Below are 21,127 nucleotides of genomic sequence, written 5' to 3' on the forward strand. Positions count from 1 at the left end.
GCACCCAAATGCAAGTGATCGAAAAGCAACATTTCAAAATCCCCAATCTGCAAATTGCATGAGTAAGGGACATCTGGAAAAGGTCATTCTTAATCAAGTCCTATTGGCTAAACCAATCAATTTCATGCCTGCCAGAACATATGTTTTTGACCTAATTTTGTCCGTGTTCACATCGGTTGTGCCTTCTTGACTATCTTTATTTTCCATTTCCCAAACTCCAAAAGTGTTTGCTTATGCAACCTTCACAGACATTTTCAGATTCCTTGCATTCTTTATTCGTTGAGTCTTCCCTTGCTACTAGATTAAACTTTCCTTGAGAATTGAGACAATATTCTCTACTTTTTATAGTTGATAACAATTTCACTGGATTTATGAATTGTATCTTTGTTTTTCCACACATCTGATTTGTAGAAATTAATTGGATCAAAGCATAAACTGTGCTGCCAAGTGACAGGTTAGAATGACAAAAGTGATTGTGTTTCTTTTGCATTAGATTTGAAAACTGAGCTTATGTTTGAGTCAAGTGTTTTTTTTTCTTTTTTCAAGCATAATTAACACACAGGGTCATGCTAGTTTCAGGTGCACAACATAATTCAACAATTCTATACATTTCCCAGTGCTTATCAAGGTAAGGGTACTCTTAATTGCTTTTATCTATTCTCCCCGCCTGGGCCCCACTGCTCACCTCCCTCTGGCAAGCATGAGTTTGTTCTCAGTGTTTAAGAGTCTTTTTGATGGTTTGTCTTTTTGTTTCTTTGTTCATTTGTTTTGTTTCTTCCTAATAGGAGTGAAATCATATGGTTATTTCTCTTTTTCAGACTGACATTTCACTTAGCATTGTGGTTCATCTGTGCTGTTGTGATGGCAAGATTTCATTCTTTCGTGTGTGTGTGTGTGTGTGTGTGTGTGTGTGTGTGTGTGTGTGTACCATTTCTTCTTTATCCATTCACTGATGGACATTTGGGTTTCTTCCATATCTTGACTATTGTCAATAATGCTGCAATAAACAGAGGGGGCATATATCTTTTCAAATTAGTATTTTCATAATCTTTGGGTAAATGCCAGATAGTGGAATTACTAATCATATGTTAATTCTATTTTTAACTTTTTTAAGGAAATTCCATACTGTTTTTTAGAGTGGATGAAACAATTTGCATTCTTACCAACAGTGCATCAGAGTTCCCTTTTCTCAAGATCCTTGCCAGCATTTGTTATTTGTGTTTTTTTTTTTTTTTTAATTTTAGCCATTCCGACAGGTATAAGGTAATACCTCATTATGGTTTTAATTTGCATTGCCCTGATTATTAGTGATGTTGAACATCTTTTCATGTGTTTGTTGGCTGTCTTTTTTGGAAAAGAGGACCCATGTCCTCTACCTATTTAAAAAATTGGATTATTTGTGTATTTTTTTGTTAAGTTGTATAAGTTCTTTATATATTTTGATATTCATCCCTCATTGGATATATTATTTGCAAATATCTTCTCCCATACAATAGGCTGCCATTTCACTTTGTTGATGGTCTCCTTCACTGTGCAAAAGCTTTTTATGCTGATGTCATCCCAGTAGTTTTATTTTTGCTTTTGTTTCCCTGGCCTCAGAGACCTATCTGGAAAAATATTTCTACAGCTAATATCAAAGAAATTAATTCCTATGTTTTCTTCTAGGGACTTCACAACTTCAGGTCTCACACTTAGGTCTTTGATCCATTTTGAATTTATTTTTGTGGATGGTATAAGATAGTGGTCCAGTTTTATTCTTTTGCATGTAGCTGTCCAGTTTTCCCAGCATCATTTGTTGAAGAGACTTGTTCCCTTTGAATATTCTTTCCTCCTTAGTCATAGATTAATTGACCATATAAGTGTGGGTTTATTTCTGGGCTCTCTATTCTGTTCCATTGATCTATGTGTATTTTTGTGCTAGTACCATATTGTTTTGATTACTACAGCTTTGTGGTATATCTTGAAATCTGAGATTTTTATACCTCCAGCTTTGTTCTTCTTTTTCTGGTGTTTTTAAACCTGGTTTAAAATTCTTTCATGGGTCTTAGATACCTTTAACATGACAGCAAAAGAAGAAATTTTCAATTGGAAGAAAAGGTGCAGGGGAAAAAAGCAGGACTGCTTCTCACCTACATCCCATCTAATGTGTTATCAGCCATTATGTTCACTCATCTAGAGGATTTTTTCCTATTTTCACATATCACAGAGAAAATAATAACAATCCCAGTATAACTATTCCATTTTCATGAAGTTAATTGCAATGAGAAAATTCTACCTAGAAAAGTTTGGAAATGATTAGAGATTTCTTACTAGTTTTCTGAGGGGAGATGAGAAGGATTGGATTGCCCTCAGAAACAGACCCCAAGATTAGGAGGTGTGCATAAGCAATTAATGTGAAAGTTCATTTTAGGAAGAAGAAAAATGGAGAAGAAGCCAAGGAAGGGAAAGAAGCCAATAAATAGTGTTACCATGCTTCCAAGATACCTTGATAAAGGACAGAGGGAGCTGAGGTTTTTATCTACCTGTTCTTCCTGAATCATTGGTTGAGGTATGCCTTCAGGGGCATTCCCCCTCACTGACTTCTTGCCCTGTAGGTTGGCCTGGCCAAAAGAAAGCTCTTGGGTGGAGGTAAATTTAAGGGCTATAGGATGCTGTGAGCATGTTAGTGGAACAGTGAGTACTGAGGAATATGAGTGAAGCGCCAAGAACATGTGTTACACCAGTCCTAGAATGTTTGTGTTCATTCTACCTCACTTTTCCTTGGACAGAGTATCTTTTATTTCATGTCTATCCTGAATCCATTCTTTTCTGGAGCTGATGGGACTGTCAGTCCACCAACCCCTGGGCCAGTGAGGCAATTAGAATTGACCCAACATACTGGGTCACAGTGATTGCTTCTAGGGTGGGCATGTAACTCAATAAAACCCAGTAAAAATCCGTCAGGACTAAGGGAATGAGACACATGTTGATAGAGAAACTCCTGCCTTGAGGATACTAGTTAAAAGGGCTATGTAGGCCAGGTGCTGTAAGAAAACAAAGTATCTAAGAATAAAACTAACACAGGGAAAGAAGAGGTGGAGAGAAACAGAGCTCTGGTGACATTACCTGTGCACCCTAGATCAAGCTATATCTAAAGTAAATCCTAAGCCTGGGGCTGTAGTTTCTTAAGACAATGAATATTCATACATTCATATTCTCTATTTTAAGATTTCTTTTTCTTCTATAAGTTTGGGTTGATATTCAGTCACATGCATTCAAATAAATCCCGACTAATATAAATTTTATGAGCATTTCAGCAAATGGATACTTTGTTGAATATTTATCTAAATAATACCCAAGTTATTTGCAAGAGCATGTAACAATTAGAGGTGAAGCTTAAATAAATGAATATAATTTTTATGTCAATCTTTTGTGTACATTTTTTTCAGAAAATATTGGAAGTAGAAACAAGAAACACTAATGTATATTGATTCTCTGCTAAGACATTCATGTTGACAAGTTATGTAATCCTCACAGAGACTCAAATTTTGTTTGTCCTGGGTCCCAGAGCTAATAAATTGCAGGTGGTGGGATTTGAACCCAGTCTTTTTGACTTTTCTTTAGCAACTTCTACTGAGTGCCTATGTTTAAGTCAAGTGCTGTGGGAAAGGGAGCTATAGGAATATAAATAAGGAAGCTCCAGACCACAAGGTAAAAAGGACAGAACAAACATATGAATAAACCTAGTCAAAAAAGCATATACTACACTCAGTGCCATGTCAGTATATGGATGCAGATCTTCAGAAGAGGGACATTTGGGAAAGGCTGTGTTAAGGGAGTGCATTTAAGCTGGATTTCAGCAAGAAGACATGGGGCCAGTAGACATTTTAGATAGGATAGCACTGAAGCACAGAGACCTTTCAAGTTAAATACTATATGGAGATCCATAGAGAGCAGTTGGGAGAACTAAAAAAGTATAAGGTCATATAGTATTTCCACAACTGTATTTCGTTCTTTCCCACATCTGTGGGGCAGCTGCACTATCATTTAATAATTTATATGAAAACAAGTTTGAATCAACTCACTTGTTTTTTGTTAAATTTAGTAATAGTATATGTAAAATCATGTTTTTTGTATTATATTTTAAATGCATATTACAGTAAATACATAATTACCAAAATATTTAAATATCCCCTAAAACTACCTCATACTAGTATGGTGCAATGACCAGGGCTTCAGAGCTAGCTTGACCTGGTCTGTCTCCGAGCTGTGCCCCTTAATTTTGATGCTGGGTACTGAACATTTCTGATGCTCCATTTCCTCCTTTGGAGTGTTGTGAATATTAGACGAAATAATGCATTTGTGACTCATGAGATACATTGTTTATACCACGACTCTTAACCCCAGCCCCACCCAGCACAGATGCTGAGGCACATGCTTTGTTTTGCTGAGCCAGATTAGAAGTGAAGATGCAGTGGAGGAAGAGAGAGTTTTCTAAATAATGAAAGGATGATGTAGTACCTGGGGAAAAGAGGAACTTTGGAAGAAGAGCGGACATGTTTAGAGGGCATCTGGAGGCCATTTGTGTGTATACCTTGTAACTTTACATGCTCTTCATGAAAAGCTTCAGTAAAATCTTGAATCAGGATATGAGGTCAAGGAAACATAAGAATCAGCTGAGACTGGCCTAAGAACAAGAACGGACAAGTGGAGGCTGCTGGTGGCATTTTTGAAGAAGATCAATATGAAAAGAGAAAATTATGTGGACAGGAGAAATCAGGATGGGTAGGAGTATAAGTTCTGGAGGCAGAAAAGTATGAAATCTGTTAGTCAAAGCAGGGGTAATAGAATCTTAGCTATGGATGAAGGAATAGATTTTTTTAAAAGGGAAAACATGTGGGAACAAATGAAAATAACAGTTTGTTGCCAAGCTTTGTTTTGTTGATTATTTTACTCTAGGCCTAGATCCAAAAAAGAAAAAAAAAACTTGCAATACTTTCATGAAAGTTATGAACAATATTGACCAAACAATCTACAAATTGAGTTTCTGTACTTTTTAAAAAGGGCTTATTTTATCTGATGCTTAAAAAGTTAAAACCAACCCCAGAAGACCTTCCATGTCTTTCATCTGAACTATTATTGATCCAGATTTCCCACTGGTGATATGGACATGCCTAAGGGCCAAATGAAAAACAAGAATAAAAAATAAATAGACTAACGTACACCAGTTTTCTATTCTTCCAGACATATCCATGCCTGGTGATATAGCCAGTGCTGCCTTCAGGATTATTCTTTGAAAAGTAGTTCACTTTGAAACAAGACACTTTGGAATCTCAGGGCTCCATTTGGCTTTCCTATATTAATGAGCCAGCTATAGTTAATTACAATAATAGAAATCTAGCAACATGTGTTGGCAAAACTGAAAAACTGTCCCTAAAATCCTGGTGATTAATAACAAATGCTAAACTTGACCAGTTCCCTTGACACAGAGTGACTCATTATGGATAATGATAAAGTGAGGTATGTCATGTTGGACCACAAAATGGATCAGTGCTAGTCTGATTCAATTATTGTAAGTGATGAGTAGACTTAACTAAGCCATCTGACGCATGGATGCTAATGGGTGACATGGCCTCACACACCAGTGGTTATCAAATACACACTGGTTCTGCAGTTGCAGTGTGCATTCACCAGACACATGGTAATCTACAGAGTCAAGGGAGGAAAATGATTTCCTCAGCGATACCTTTTCACTGTTGTGAAGAAAGTGTTTAGCATTCAGTAGTTTACTAGCTTTTTACCTGCAGAGTCAAGTAGAAAGATTTTCATATACTCTGAGCATTTATAACTGCCTAGCTTTTTAGATTTTAAAATGCTTGTATTTTCAGACTCCACGCATTTACCTCACAGAGGTCAAGGAACTGGCATTAGTCTGGAGTGTTGGCTTGAGGTTTTTGGAACTTGGTTGAATTTAATAAGCTGATTGTGTATTCACATTTTCTTTGAAAAAAGGACAGTGGGAATAAAAGGAAAATATCATTGGCACTCAAACTCCCGATACCTCTTACTGAAACTCAGGGATTGAAATAAATGCCTATAAGTAATGTATTTCAATAATTAGTGATGATTCTCTAGTTTCATAACATAAAAATAGATGCTTATGTCATCAAACCAGATAACTTATACATAGTGATAAAAACAAAGATATGAATTTACAATAAGCCAGTGCTGTTTCCAGTGAGATCTAGAAATTTAGTAAGAAAAGCACGTGCGTTGAGTGTTTACTATATGCCATGCCCTGTGCCATTCCCTCATCATGTGCTGTTAATCATTGCAACAACACTGTCATAAGGTTTTTTTATTCCCTGTTTCAAAATAGAGAAAACTGAGGTTCAAAATTAAATAACTTCTAAAGATCTTGTAGATTGTAGCAAAGCCAGGATTGAAGCTCAAGTCTGTCTCTGAAATTCATATTCATTCTAGAATTCTCAGAATAGAAAAAGCAAATCCCACAATAAATAAGCAAGATGAGACAAGTTTGGGGGCAAAAATAATTCAATAGACAAACACTCCATTACCAAATACGTTCTAATTTATACGAAGCGTCTTCTAACTAATGTGTTTCTTCCAAGTATGCATTTTAAAACCACTTCATTTTAAATGTGCAATTAGGAATTCAGACCACTAGCGAGCAAAGAATGAAATCTTATGGATTTGTATATCTAGTGTAATTGATGTTTGAGACAGCACAGAATGACATAATCCAGTCTAGAACGTCTTTGTCTTAATTTTGTTTTTTCAAATGCAAAATTTTTCTTAACTTCAGGTTTTAAAGGACAATTAGCCTTTGACAATGTTCACCTCCGTGCTAAGTAGCATTTATTTTTAATGTCCATTAACAAAAGTAAAATCAGAATAATTATGTGAAAGAGATGAATAATGTTTCCCCTTTAGAGAGGAAAAAAATCCCATGTAGAGTCTATGGAAATAGTTATTGTTTCTAACTGAAAACCTAGTTTGCTATGCACTTGAGGACAAATTCTAAAAGGCATATGAAGAACAGGTGAAGCTTTTTAAGTTCATTATTTACTATGAGCTCTTAAAGAAATGTGCAGTTCAAGAGGGGTTATTGGAGCCAGTTACAGAAACGAAGCTCTACCAACAGCTTTCTAATTGAATCTCAAAAGACTGTAATTGTGTTCCACTCTGTAGTCAGCCTCCATTCCATGCGGCTACAGTCGGTTGTAGGTAATCAGATTACTCATGGGTTACTGCCTGCAGCCTGCAGGAGAGTGCCAAGAGTAAGAAGGCAACGTGTTGTAGGGTTAATGAAGCTTAATATGGTGCCAATATCACACTGAGCCATTGCCTACAGAGTGAGAAAGGATTATATCCCATGTTAATATGCCATTTGACCCGTGCCAGAGAAGCAGTCTAAATCACTGAATAAGTATGTAAGTCACCACTGAGAAGTGTTTGCCATGCCAGCTCTCATTGCTGTGAAAACAAGTTGTTCCTTAGCTTGTGAATTTTAACTTTGGTGCTCTTTAAATTACAGTTTCAACATTGGCGCCTAACATCCCTGGAAAGACCATATCGACATGAGTCTCTAAATTGGAGCCAATGCAAGGAAACTCACATGCTTTTCTTCTGTTTGATCAAAACTTCTCTGGAGAATAAATCTAAGGTCAATGTACTGTAATTTCTTAACATCCATCAATCACGTTTGAATATTTCTCCAAACTTGACTTTTACAGAGATGTTTAGGTCCTCTTAAGCCTTTGGATTCTAACTGCTAATTAAGGTTTTGGCCAAATGATGTCCCAAACTATATCTCTGCAAGAGGTGAAAAAAGCTCAAAGAATTGATAGAATAGCAAACATTATTTCCATTTGTACTGCAAAAGCTCAGCCTCATAACAATAGAACAGTAGAACCTACACTCTAAATTCTCCTTATTCCCTAAAGTGTTCTTGATGTATTAGGATGAGAATGAAGGGACTCTCAATGGTGTAATTAATTCACTGAGAAACAGTTCTATTAGAAAATCTTGATTATGTTCTTAAATTCATGAATAATAAGAATTAAAAAAAACAGAATTTAGGATTTTATTTCTAAACCAGATTCTATACAATTTTCTACATGTTAATTTAGGTCACTTACAAAATTTTTTTAATACTTTTTCAAACCCTAGGTTATAGAAGCAAAAGATTAATACAAGTTAAAGAGATTCCAGAAAAATGTAATATTTTGTTAATGTTTTCTTCTTGTACTCCTTTTATTTATTGTTTACAATAGAAAATACACATAGAGGATGTAAATTCCATCTGTTTGCAAAAGATGCAAAAAAATATAATAGGAAAAGCAAGTATAGGTCCCATTTTTACTATAATTAGTTTGTGTATTTTTTCAGAAATATTCCATTCGTATACCTGCACGTGTCCATCTTTGTATTTATGTATGTGCTTTTAAGTAAGTATATACATAACTGTATGTGCTTTTAAGTAATTATATACATAAACTCAGTTTTTTGATTTTACATTATAGGGATTTATACTTAATCAGTTTTTTTTTTAAACAAAATACGACTTAAGGGCAAAAAACTTGTACAATTTCATAAGTTTTTACATAATATACAGCCAAGTAACTAGATTATTTCCAGAACTTCAGAAGTTTCATTTTGTAGCCTCCTAATCAGTAGTTATCAAAAAATTCATATGAATGGTATAATATAGTATATGTTTTTTGTGTCTATATTCCTTCATTCAACATTATGCTTGTGAATTTATCCATGCTGTTGTGTAAGCAGTAGTTCATTTCTTTTAAAGAGTGTTTTTAAGAGCAGTTTTCGGTTCATGGAAAAATTGAAGGGAAGGTAGAGATTTCCCATATACCTCCTGCCCCCACTTATGTGTAGCCTCCCCCATTATCAACATGCTCTGCCACATCGATAGAGTTGTTACAATTGATGAATCTACAGTGACATATCAATCATAACGACCCCAAGTTCATATGTTAGGGAGTTCATTCATTTAAAAAAATTTTTAATGTTTATTTTTGAGAGAGCAAGAAAACAGGGGAGGGGTAGAGAGAGGGGAGACAGAGGATCTGAAGCAGGCTCTGTGCTAACAGCAGAGAGCCCAATGTAGGGCTTGAACTCACAAACCATGAAATCATGACCTGAGCTGAAGTCAGACACTTAACTGACTGAGCCACCCAGGTACCCCTCATTCATTTTTCTTATCTAATATTCTATTCTTATCCTAAAATTGGCATTTGGCTGTTTCTAAACAAGGGCTATGATGAATGAAATTATGAATATTATTTTACATGTCTCTTGTTAGACAATTAAAATTACTGGGTCATAGGGTAAATTTGTTTACCTTTAGTATATACTGGTAGTTTACCAAAGTGATTGTAACACTACACATCAAACCAGCACTGTTTAAGGGTTCCAATTACCCTACAGTCTTATGAAGATTCGGTGGTGTCAGTTCCTTTAATTTTATGTCTTGATGGGTCTTATAATAGCTTTAATTTGCAATTCCCTAATAATTGCCAATGCTAAGCAAATTTTTACGTTTATTGAAAATTTGAGTATCTTCTTTTGTGGAGTGCCTATTTAAATATTTGCTCATTAAAAAAAATGCATTGTCTATATTTTTTTCTTTAGTTTTATGAACACATTATATTGTCTACTTACAAGTCCATGGTAAAGTGTATAGGTAGCAAATACATCCACCCATTAACTCTTGATATTGTTGTATTTTGATATATAATTCTTGGTAATTTCTTTTTAAATACTTATTGAAGTATGATCATCTGTATATTGAAAATGTACAATTGATACCACTTAACATATGTTAATAATAATGAAGCCATCACTGCAAGGTATATAATACACACATTCATCACCTCCAAAATTTCCTTCCTACTCATCAAAATGCATTCTTCCCTCCCTTTACTCATATCTACAGACTACCACCAATGTGCTTTCTCTCACTATGTATTAATTTGTATCTTCTAGAATTTTATATAAAAGGAATTGTGAAATATGTACTCTTCTATTTTTGGTTTCTTGCACCTAACACAGTTGCTTTAAGATTCAACCATGTTATTACATGTAACACTAGTTTTTTACTTTTTATTTCTTAGTAGTATTCCACAATTTGTTTAACCGTCTGGTAGACATTTTGTTTCCAGTGATAACTACTATAAAGGTTCTATGAATAATTATAAACAAGTGTTTGAGTGGATATAAGCTCATGTTTATTACAGGTAAATACCTAGGATAAAAAATGGCTGGGTTATATGGTATATGTTTAAATTTTTTTAACTGCCAATCTGTTTTCCAAAATAGTTGTGCCATTTTATATTCCCATATGTAGTATATAACAGTTCTAGCTGCTCAACATTGGTGCCAGCACCTAATATGATCAGTCCTTTTAAAATTGTATCCATTCTAATAAGGATCAAGGGATACATCAGCAGGACTTAATTTGCATTCCCTAAACTCAGTTGGTGTTAAATGTATTTTCTTATTTAATTTATTTTGAGAGAAACAGAGACTGTGCAAATGGGGGAGGGGCAGAGAGAGGGAGAGAGAGAGAGAGAGAGAGAGAGAGAGAGAGAGAGAGAGAATCCCAAGCAGGCTCTGTGCTGTCAGCATGGAGCCTGATGTGGGGTTCAATCCCACGAACTGTGAGATCATGACCAGAACCAAAATTAAGAGTTGGATGCTTAACTGACTGAGCTGCCCAGGCACCCTGGTTAAATGTATTTTCATGTGCTTATTTGCCATATGTTTATTTTATTTTACTTTTTAAACAATTTTAATGTTTATTTATTTTTGAGAGACAGAGCATGAGCAGGGAAGGGCAGAGAGAGAAGGAGACCTGAGAATCTGAAGCAAGTTCCAGGCTCTGAGCTGTCAGCACAGAGCCTGATGAGGGGCTGGAACTCACAAACTGCGAGATCATGGCCTGAGTCAAAGTTGGACGCTTAACCAACTGAGCCACCCAGTTGCCCCTATTTATTTTCTTTTAATGAAATGTCTTCAAATCTTCTGTCCATTTTGAATTGGCTTGTGGGTAGTCTTGTCTTAATTCTTTGCAAATTCCACACATAAGTCCTTTGTCAGAGATGTGATTTGCAAGTATTTTATCCTAGTTGGTTGCCTGCTGTTTCATTTTCACAACAGTAGCTTTGCTTTTTATTTTTAAATTATTTTTTATTAATTATATTTTAATTCCAGTATAATTAACATAGTGTCACTTTTGTTTCAGGTGTACAATGAGAAGTGCTCATTGTAATAAGTGTACTCCTTAATCCTCATCACTTATTTAACCCTCCTCCTCTCTGTTAACCATCGGTTTGTTCTCTATAGTTAGGAGTCTTTTCTTGGTTCCCTCTCCTTCTCTCTCTTTTTGCCTTGGCTCATTTGTTTGATTTCTTAAATTCTACATATGGGTGAAATCATATGGTATTTATCTTTCTCTGAATTATTTCACCTAACATTATACTTTCTAGTTCCATCTCTGTCATTGCAAATGGCAAGATTTCATTTGTTTTTAGGGCTGAATAATATTCCATTGTGTATATGTAACACTTCTTTATCCATTAATCTATCAATGGACACTTGGGCTGCTTCCAAAATGTGACTATTGTAAATGATGCTGCAATTAACATAGGGGTGCATTTATCCCTTTGAATTAGTGTTTTTGTACTTTTAAGGTAAATACCCAGTAATACAATTACTGGATCATAGGGTAGTTCTATTTTTAACTTTGAGAAACCTCCATACTGTTTTCCACAGTGGCTACACCAGTTTGCATTCCCACCAACAGTGCACGAGGGTTCTTTTTTCCCACATCCTCACTAAGACTTTTTTCCTGTGTTTTGATTCTAGTCATTCTGACAGCTCTGAGGTGATATCTCATTGTAGTTTTGATTTACATTTCCCTAATAATGACTGATGTTGAGCATCTTTTCATGTGTCTGTTAGCCATCTGTATGTCTTCTTGGACAAATATCTTTGAGTCTTCTTGGAGAAATATCTCTTCATGTCTTCTGCCCATTTTTAAATTGGATTATTTGGTTTTGGAGTGTTGAGTTGCATTAGTTTTTTCTATATTTTGGGACTAACCTTTTACTGGATATATCATTTGCAAATATCCTCTCCCATTCAGTAGGTTGCCTTTCAGTTTTTTTTATTATATCCTTCACTGTGCAAAAGTTTGTTTTTTTGTTTTTTGTTTTTTGTTTTTTTTTTTTTTTGGTGTAGTCCCAATAGTTTATTTTTGCTTTTATTTCCCTTGTCTCATGTGATGTTTCTACAAAAATGTTGCTATGGCTGTTGTCAGAGACATCACTGCCTGTGCTCTCTTCTAAGATTTTTATGGTTTCATGCCTCACATATAGGTCTTTAATCCGTTTTGAGCTCGTTTTTGTGTATGGTGTAAGAAAGTGGTTCAATTTCATTCTTTTGCATGTGGTCGACCAGTTTTCCCAACACTATTTGTTGAAGAGAATCCATCTTTTCCCCATAGGATCTTCTTTACTCTTTTGTCAAAGATTGACCATATTATTGTGAGTTTATCTGTAAGTTTTCTATTGTGTTTAATTGGTCCACGTGTCTACATTTATGCCAGTCCCATACTGTTTTGATTACCACAGCTTTGTAATATAACTTGATGCCTGGAATTGTGATACCTCCATTTTTCTTCTTTTTCAAGATTGCTTTGGGCATTCAGGGTCTTTTGTGGTTCCATACAAATTATAGGATTATTTGTTACAGTTCTTTGAAAAATGCTGTTGGTATTTTAATAGGAATTGCATTAAATGTGTAGATTGCCTTTGGTAATATAAACATTTTAACAATATTTTTTTTCTTCCAACCCATTGTATAGAATGTCTTTTCATTTTTTTTTTTTTTTTTTTTTTTTTTTTGTTGTTGTTGCTTTCACTTTATTTCATCAGAGTTTTATAGTTTTCAGAGTACAGGTCTTCCATCTCTTTGGTTAAGTTTTTTCATAGATATTTTATTATTTCTCATGCAATTGTAAATGGGAGTGTTGTCTTAATTTCTTTTTTCTTTTTTTTTCTTCATTATTAGTGCATAGAAATGCAACATATTTCTGTATATTGATTTTATATCCTGTGACTACTGAATTCATTTGTCAGTTTTAGTATTTTTTTGGTGGAGTCTTCAGGGTTTTCTATGTATAATCTGTCATCTGCAAATAGTGAAAGTTTTAATTTCTTCCTTAACAATCTGGATTTTTTTTTTTCTTTCTGTGTCTGATTATTCTGGCTGGAACTTCCAATACTGTGTTGAATAAAAGTGGTTAAGAGTAGACATCCGTGTCTTGATCCTGATCTTAGGAGAAAAGCTCTGAGTTTGCCCCCATTGAGTATGATGTTTTATGTGGGTTTTTCATATAAGGCCTTTATTATGCTAAGGCATGTTACCTCTAGACTGACATTGTTGAAGTTGTTTATCATGAATGGATTTTGTATTTTGTCAAATAATTTTTTTTCTCCAAGTATTGAAGTGATCATATGGTTTTTATCCTTTCTCTTCTTGATGTGATGTATGATGTTGATTTATTGATTGAACCACTCTTACATCCCAGGAAATAATTCCACTTGATCATGGTAACTGATTTTCTTAGTGTATTATTGGATTTGGTTTGCTATTATTTTGTTGAAGGATTTGTATATCTGTGTTTGTCAGAGATACTGGCCTGTAGTTCTCTTTTTTTGTGATGTCTTTATCTGTCTTTGGTATCAGGGTGATACTGGCCTCAAATAATGAATTTGGAAGTTTCTTTCCTCTTCTAATTTTAGGAATAGTTTGCAAATAATAGGTGTTAAGTCTTCTTTAAAAGTTTGGTAGAATTTGCCTGCGAAGCCATCTGGTCCTGTTGGGAGTTGTTTGATTACTGATTCAATTTCATGTCTGGTAATCAGTCTGTTCAAATTTTCTTTTTCTTCCTGGTTCAGTTATGGTAAGTTATATGTTTCTAGGAATTCACCCATTTGTTCTACATTGTCTAATTTGTTGGCATATAATTTTTCATAATACTATCTTATAGTTGTTTGTATTTCATTTGTGATTTTGAGTTCTCCTCTTTTCTTTTTCTTTTTTGTGTGAGTCTGGCTAGAGATTTATCAATTTTGTTATCTTTTCATAAAAGCAACTCCTGGTTTCATTGATCTGTTCTGTTCTTTTTTAGTTTCTATGTCATTTATTTCTACTCAATCTTTGTTTCCTTCGTTCTGCTGGTTTTGGGTTTCATTTGTTCTTTTTTTATAGGTCTTTTAGGTGTGAGGTTAGGTTGTTCATTTGAAATTTTTCTTGCATTTGAAGGTAGCTTCTACTGCTATAAACCTGCTTCTTTGAACACCTTTTGCTGCATCCTGAAGATTTTATGTTGTGTTTTCATTGTCTCCATGTAATTTTTTATTTCTTCTTTGATTCCTTGGTTGATACATTCATTGTTTAGTAGCATGTTACTTAACCTCCATGTATTTGTGCTCTTCCCAGATATTTACTTGTGGTTGATTTCTAGTTTCATAGCATTGTGGTCAGAAAAGATGCATGGGATGACTTCAATCTTTTTGAATTTGTTGAGACTTGCAGCCTAATATGTGGTCTATTCTGGAAAATGTTCCATATGCACTTGAAAAGAATGTGTCTTCTGCTGTTTTAGGATGGAATGTTCTGAATATACTTAAGACCATGTGGTCCAGTGTGTCATTCAAAGCCACTGTTGCCTTGTTGATTTTCTGTTTTGGTGATATGTTCATTGATGTAAGTAGGGTGTTAAGATCTCCTATTATTGTATTATTATCTATTAGTTCCTTTATGTTTGTTATTAGCTGTTTTATGTATTTGGGTGCTTTCAGGTTGGGTGCATAAATATTCACAACTGTATCCTCTTAGATTTATCCTTTATTATTATATAGTGGCCTCCTTTGTCTCTTGTTACATTCTTGGTTTTAAAATTTATTTTGTCTGATATAAGTACTGCTACCTCAGCTTTGTTTTGACCTTCATTTGCATGACAAATATTCATCCATCCCCTCACTCTCAATCTGCAGGTTGTCTTTAGGTCTGAAATGAGTCTCTTAAGCAGCATATAGATGACTCCTGGGTTTTTTTCTACTCTGTCTCATTATGTCTTTTGATTATAGTGTTTAGTCTATTTATATTAAAAGTAATTATTGATATGTATGATACATGTGTTCATTGCCATTTTGTTACTTTTTTGTGGTGTTTTTGTAACTTTCTCTGACCATTCTCTTGCTCTCTTTCATGATTTATTGGCTTTTTTTTTAGTAACATACTAGGATTTCATTTTCTTTATTATTTGCATATCAATTACTGGGTTTTGATTTGCGGTGACTATTCAATTTGTATTTAACATGTATGTTAAGTTGATGGTCACTTAAGATTTTTTTGGTTTTGATTTTCTTTCTTTTTTTTGTTCTTTTTTGTTTTTTGGGTTTTTTTGTTTGTTTTGTGTTTGTGTGTGTGTGTGTGTGTGTGTGTGTGTGTGTGTGTGTGTGTTTTGAGGAGAGAATGCGTGAGTGAGGGAGAGAAGTGGAGGTGGGTGGGAGAGAAGAGAAAAGAAAGAGAAGAGACTCTTAAGCAGGCTCCACACTAAGGGCAGAGCCCGACATGGGGCTCTATCCTATGACCCTGGGACCATGACCTAAGCTGAAATCAAGAGGCAGATGCTCAACTGACTGAGCCACCCAGGTGCCCTGCTCCAGTTCTTTACTCCCTTCCCCCTCTGTTTTAGGTATATGGTGTCCTATTTTACATCATTTTATTTTGTGAATCTCTTGACTGATTTTTATAGATATACTTATTTTTACTGAGTTTATGCTTCTAAATTTTTATGCTCTCATGTTTTTTCCTTTATAGTCAGAGTACCCTTTGATATTTCTTGTAGGGTAGGCTGGTTTAGTGGTCATAAACTCCTTTAGTTTTTGTTTGTCTTTCTCTCCTTTTCTGACTGAGAACCCTACTGTATATTCTTGGCTGCAGATTTTTCCATTTCAGCATTTTGAATATGTCATGCCACTCCCTTCTGGCCTGCAAAGTTCCTGCTGAATAAACTTGTGGACTTTCCCTTGTATGTAAGTGTCATCTTCCTTGCTGCTTTCAATTTTTTTCTTTACCACTGTTTGCCATTTTAATTACTATGTGTCTTGGTGTGGACCTCCTTGGGTTGATTTTGTTGGGGCATCTCTGTGCCTCTTGTATCTAGATATCTGTTTCCCTCCCCAGATTAGGGAAGTTTTAAGCTATTATTTTTCTTCAAATAAATTATCTTCCTCCTTTCTCTCTTCTTCTGTGATCCGTATAATGCACATATTATACTTGTTGGAGTTACTGATTTCCCTAAGTCTTTTCTTATTTTGTATAATTCTTTATTCTCTCATTTGGTCAACTTGATTACTTTCATTACTCAATCTTTCAGGCCATTAATTCATTCCTTTGCTTCATCTAGCCTGCTATTTATTCTATTACATGTATTTTTAATTTCATTTATTATGCTCTTCATCTGATTGGCTTTTAAAAAAAATATTTTTAAAAAAACCTCATTGATGTCTTCTATGATCATTACTTTAAATTCTCTATCTGGCATATTGCATATATCACTTCACTTGGGTCTCTTGCTGTGGTTTTGTTTTGTTCTTTCATTTGGGACATATTCCTCTGTCTTCTCATTTTGTCTAATGCTTTGATTCTCTGTGATAGGAAAGTCAGCCATGTCTCTTGCCCTTGAAGATGATAGCTTTATGAAGAAGAGGTTCATTCGTGCCCTGCAGTCCAGTGTCCCCTGTTTTCTAGGAGCTGGCACTTCAGGGAGTATTTCCTATGTGTGTTGCATGTGCCCTACTGTTTAGTCCTGGCTGCTTTTTCCTTCAGTCCAGTTGTCTGCAGAGGTTCTCTTTACCTATGGTGGGCAGCTCCCTACCATGTGGAGCATGTTGTAACAAGGTATGTGCTGGTCTGCTTCATAATGTGCCCTGCCACCACTGACATCAGACCTGAGCCCCCCTCCTCCCCCCCGCCGCAAAAGTTGTGGGTGTAGATGCCGTGTTGGTGAGGTTTGTGCTGGTCTTCTGGGGGAAGAAGCCACATTAGTAGAACTGAGGAAAGCATGATTTGGAAGGGTGGATCTACTAAAGCACAGGGGTTCAGGGCTTGGTGTAAGCAAGTTAGACAGGTGCCTGCCAGCTCCTTTGTTCCTGGAGCAGTCCCCTGTGATCCCTACCTCTTTTGACCACTCTCTGAGATGAGTAAATCACTCTCCCTACTATGTACTTCCAGAGTTTTTCAAACTGACTCTTCCATGTTGTATCTCTGCTGCTGTTTGTCATGCTATCTCTTTAAGGGTAAGGATTCTATTTCCTAATTCCCTCTGGCCTCTCCCAGAGCTGAGTCCACCAGTTTTTAAAACTCTAAGCTTTCAGTTCCACTGGTTGTCAGAAATCATGAGATTTGTTCCCTTTTTACTTTCAATGTCAAATGTTATGGGGTTTTATTTCTGCTGTGCAGGTTCCCTGGTGTGGTAGCCTGTTTTTTGCCCTTTTCCACAGCACCACCAGTTCCTGCCTTAATGAAGATGGCTAAGGTCTGTTTTGCTCCCAAACAGCATCTTTGCCCTTTTGCCTTCTTCAATGTCACCTCTTTTCTACCTTTTAGTTGTGGAGTTTGTTCTGCCAGTCTTTGGGTCACTTTCTGCATTATTTATGCTGATACTAGTTGTATCAGGGGGACAGTATGGGCTTAGAGTCCTCCAACTCTGCCATCTTCCCAGCCTCTTAGTTCTCCACAATCATAGCATTAGAAGAGCATAAGTTTTCTCCTGCTGAAGAGCAATTTCTTGATTTTATTATTTAATAGTTCTTGCTTTTTATGTCTTATTTAAGAAACCTTTGCCAAATCCAAAGTTTCTAAGATGATATTCAACATTTTCTACTAGAAATTTTATAAACTTAGCTCTTAGATCCAATAATTATGGTATGTCCTCTGATGTAAGTAAAGGTCAAAGTTTTATTTATGTAACTATGTTATTGTTACCAAATTGTTCCAGTTTGTTGAAAATGATAATTTCCCCAATTAAATTGTTTTGGCATCTTTGTAAAAAAAAAATGCCTGTATATGTGTGTCTATTTTGGGCATCCTATACGGTTCTAATAATCCATATTTAGTTACTATAGCTTTACAAGTCTTGAAATTAGATAAATTATCTTAAAAGGGTTTTTCTTGAATATTCTAAGTCTTTTGTATTTCTGTAAATATTTGATAATCAGTTTTCTGATTTCTACAAAAAAGAGCCTGATTTTATTTTTATTGGGTTTTTATTGAATATGCAGAAGAATTTGGGTAAAATTGTCATGTTAATAATATTGAATCTTCTCATCAATGAACAAGGTATATCGCCTTAACTAATTTAGGTCGTCTTTAATCTCTCAGAAATATTGAATAATTCTTAGGGTAGAAATTGTTCACACCTTTTTGCCAAATTTATACCTAAGTATTTCCTATTCTTAACGTTACTATCAGTGGTATTTTTAATGTTAATTTATGATTGCTTGTCACTAGTATATAGAAAAATAATTGATTTTTCTATAATGGCCTAATATTCTGTAATTCTAACTTTATTCTATTAGTATTTTGGTATATTACTTCATATTTTCTTTATAGACTATTACGTAATCTGAGAATAAAGATGGCTTTACTTCTTTTTCAATATGGATTTTTCTTGCCTCTTATTACATTGAATAAGCCCTCCATCACAGTACTGAATAGAAGTTTTGAGGGTGGGCATCCTTGCTTTGCTCCTGGTCTTAGGTGAAAAATATTTATGTTTCAACAAAATGATGTTAGCTGTGGCATTTTAATAAATAATCATTGTCAGATTAAGGGAGTTCCTTACTATTTCTAGTTTTAGGATTTTTTTTTATGAGTGTATGCTGCATTTTCTGAAATGCTTTTCTGCAAAATTAGATGATTATATGGCCTGTTAATATGCATTTCACAGATTCTTCAAACATCAAACCAAACTTGCATTCATGGAATAAATCTCATTTGGTCATGGTATATTATCATTTTTATATAGTGTTGGATTTCTTTGCTAAAATTTTGTTAAGAATTTATTCATGTCAGGTGCCTGGGTGATTCAGTGTGTTGAGTGTCCCACTTAGGCTCAGGTCATGATCTCATGATTCATGGGTTTGAGCCCTGCATAGGGATCTGTGCTGACAGCTCGGAGCTGGAGCTGCTTCGGATTCTGTGTCATCCTCTCTATGCCCCTCCCTTGCTCGACTCTGTCTATCTCTCTCTCTCAAAAAATAAATTATCATTAAATAATTTTTTAAAAATTTATTCGTGTCTAAAGGATATTGTTCTGTAGTTTTCTTGTTATGTCTTTTTGTGTTTTGTTCCTAGACTCATAGCTAGGAAGAATTTCTTTCTCTTCAATTTTCTGAAAGTGTTTGTATAGAATTGGTATTATGTCTTTATTTGTTCAGTGTTATTTACTAGCGAAATGGAAATAATTTTACCTAAAGATTTAATTATTTTAACAGGTATAGGACTATTCAGATTTCCTATTTCATTTTGAGTGAGTTTTGGGAATATGTGTATGTTAAGATACATGCTATTTATCTAAGTTACTGAACTTATTAGCATAGAGTTGTTTATGATAATTTTTTATTTTTTAAACTTCTGTAAGATGTATAAAGACTATCACTGTCTGATTTATGATCTTCATAATTCTTTTTATTTCCTGTCAGTCTGGCTGGGGGGGTTATTAATTTTTAGATTCTTTCAAAAAATTAGCTTGTGGGGCGCCTGGGTGGCTCAGTCGGTTGGGTGTCTGACTTTGGCTCAGGTCATGATCTTACGGTTCGTGGGTTTGAGCCCCATGTCAGGCTCTGTGCTGACAGCTCAGAGCCTGGAGCCTGGAGCCTGGCTCAGATTCTGTGTCTCCCTCTGTCTCGGCCCCTCCCCTACTCATGCTCTGTCTCTCTCTGTCTCTGTCTCAAAAATAAATAAATATTAAAAAAATTAGCTTGTGATATTATTTTTAATTATTTATTTTTTGTTTTCAATTTTATTTCTTCTCATAAAAATTCCCTTTATTATGTTTACTTTGGGTCTAAATTTTTTTTTCTGGTTTCTTTCAGTACAAGCTTAGGTTTTTGAGTTAACACCTTTCTTCTTTTCTAATATAGACATATAATGCCATAAAAATTTCCTCTAGGGACTGTTTTATATATTACCTACATATTTTGATTTTTCATTTTTAATCTGTTTTAAATCATTTCTAATTTTCCTTTTATGTTTTTCTCTATTCTGGTGGGTTATTTAGGAGTGTGTTGTTTTGGGGCACCTGGGTAGCTCAGTCAGTTAAACGTCTGACTTTGGCTCAGGTCATGATCTCGTAGTTCATGAGTTTGAACCCTGTGTCAGACTCTGTGCTGACAGCTCAAAGCCTGGAGCATGCTTCAGATTCTGTGTCTCCCTCTCTCTCTGCCCCTCCCCTACTCGTGCTGTCTCCCTCTCTCTCTGTCTCAAAAGTAAATAAACATTTTTTAAAAAGTGTGTTGTTTAGTTCCCACTTAGGAAGTTTTTAGATGTCCTTCTCTTACAGATTTATAATTCTATTGTGATCAGAGAGCACACCATATACTATTTTAAAGAGTTTTTTTAACCTTTACTAAGAATTGTTTTATGGCCTAACATGACATCTTTAAAACAATTTTGTCTGCATTTGAAAAAAAAAAAATGTGTATTCTGCTGCTGGGTGAAGTGTTCCATAAATGTCAATTATATCAGGTTGATTGATAGTGTTGTTCATGTTTTCAATATCTTTACTAATTTTCTGTCTATATATTCTGTCAGATATTGAGAGAAAGATTTGAAATCTCCAACTGTAATTGCAGATTTGCCTATTGTACTTTGTAGTTCTACCAGATTTTCTTCATGTATTTTGAAACTGTTATATACATAACCTATGAGGATTTTTATGTACTCTTGATAAATTGACCCACTTATCATTATTAAATGATCCCTCTTAGCCCTGGCAGTATTCTTTGCTCTGAAGCATATTTTGATATTA

The sequence above is a fragment of the Puma concolor genome, chromosome C1 (assembly GCF_028749965.1).
Source record: "Puma concolor isolate L17-30 chromosome C1, mPumCon1.1.hap2, whole genome shotgun sequence".
Lineage (NCBI taxonomy): Eukaryota > Metazoa > Chordata > Mammalia > Carnivora > Felidae > Puma > Puma concolor.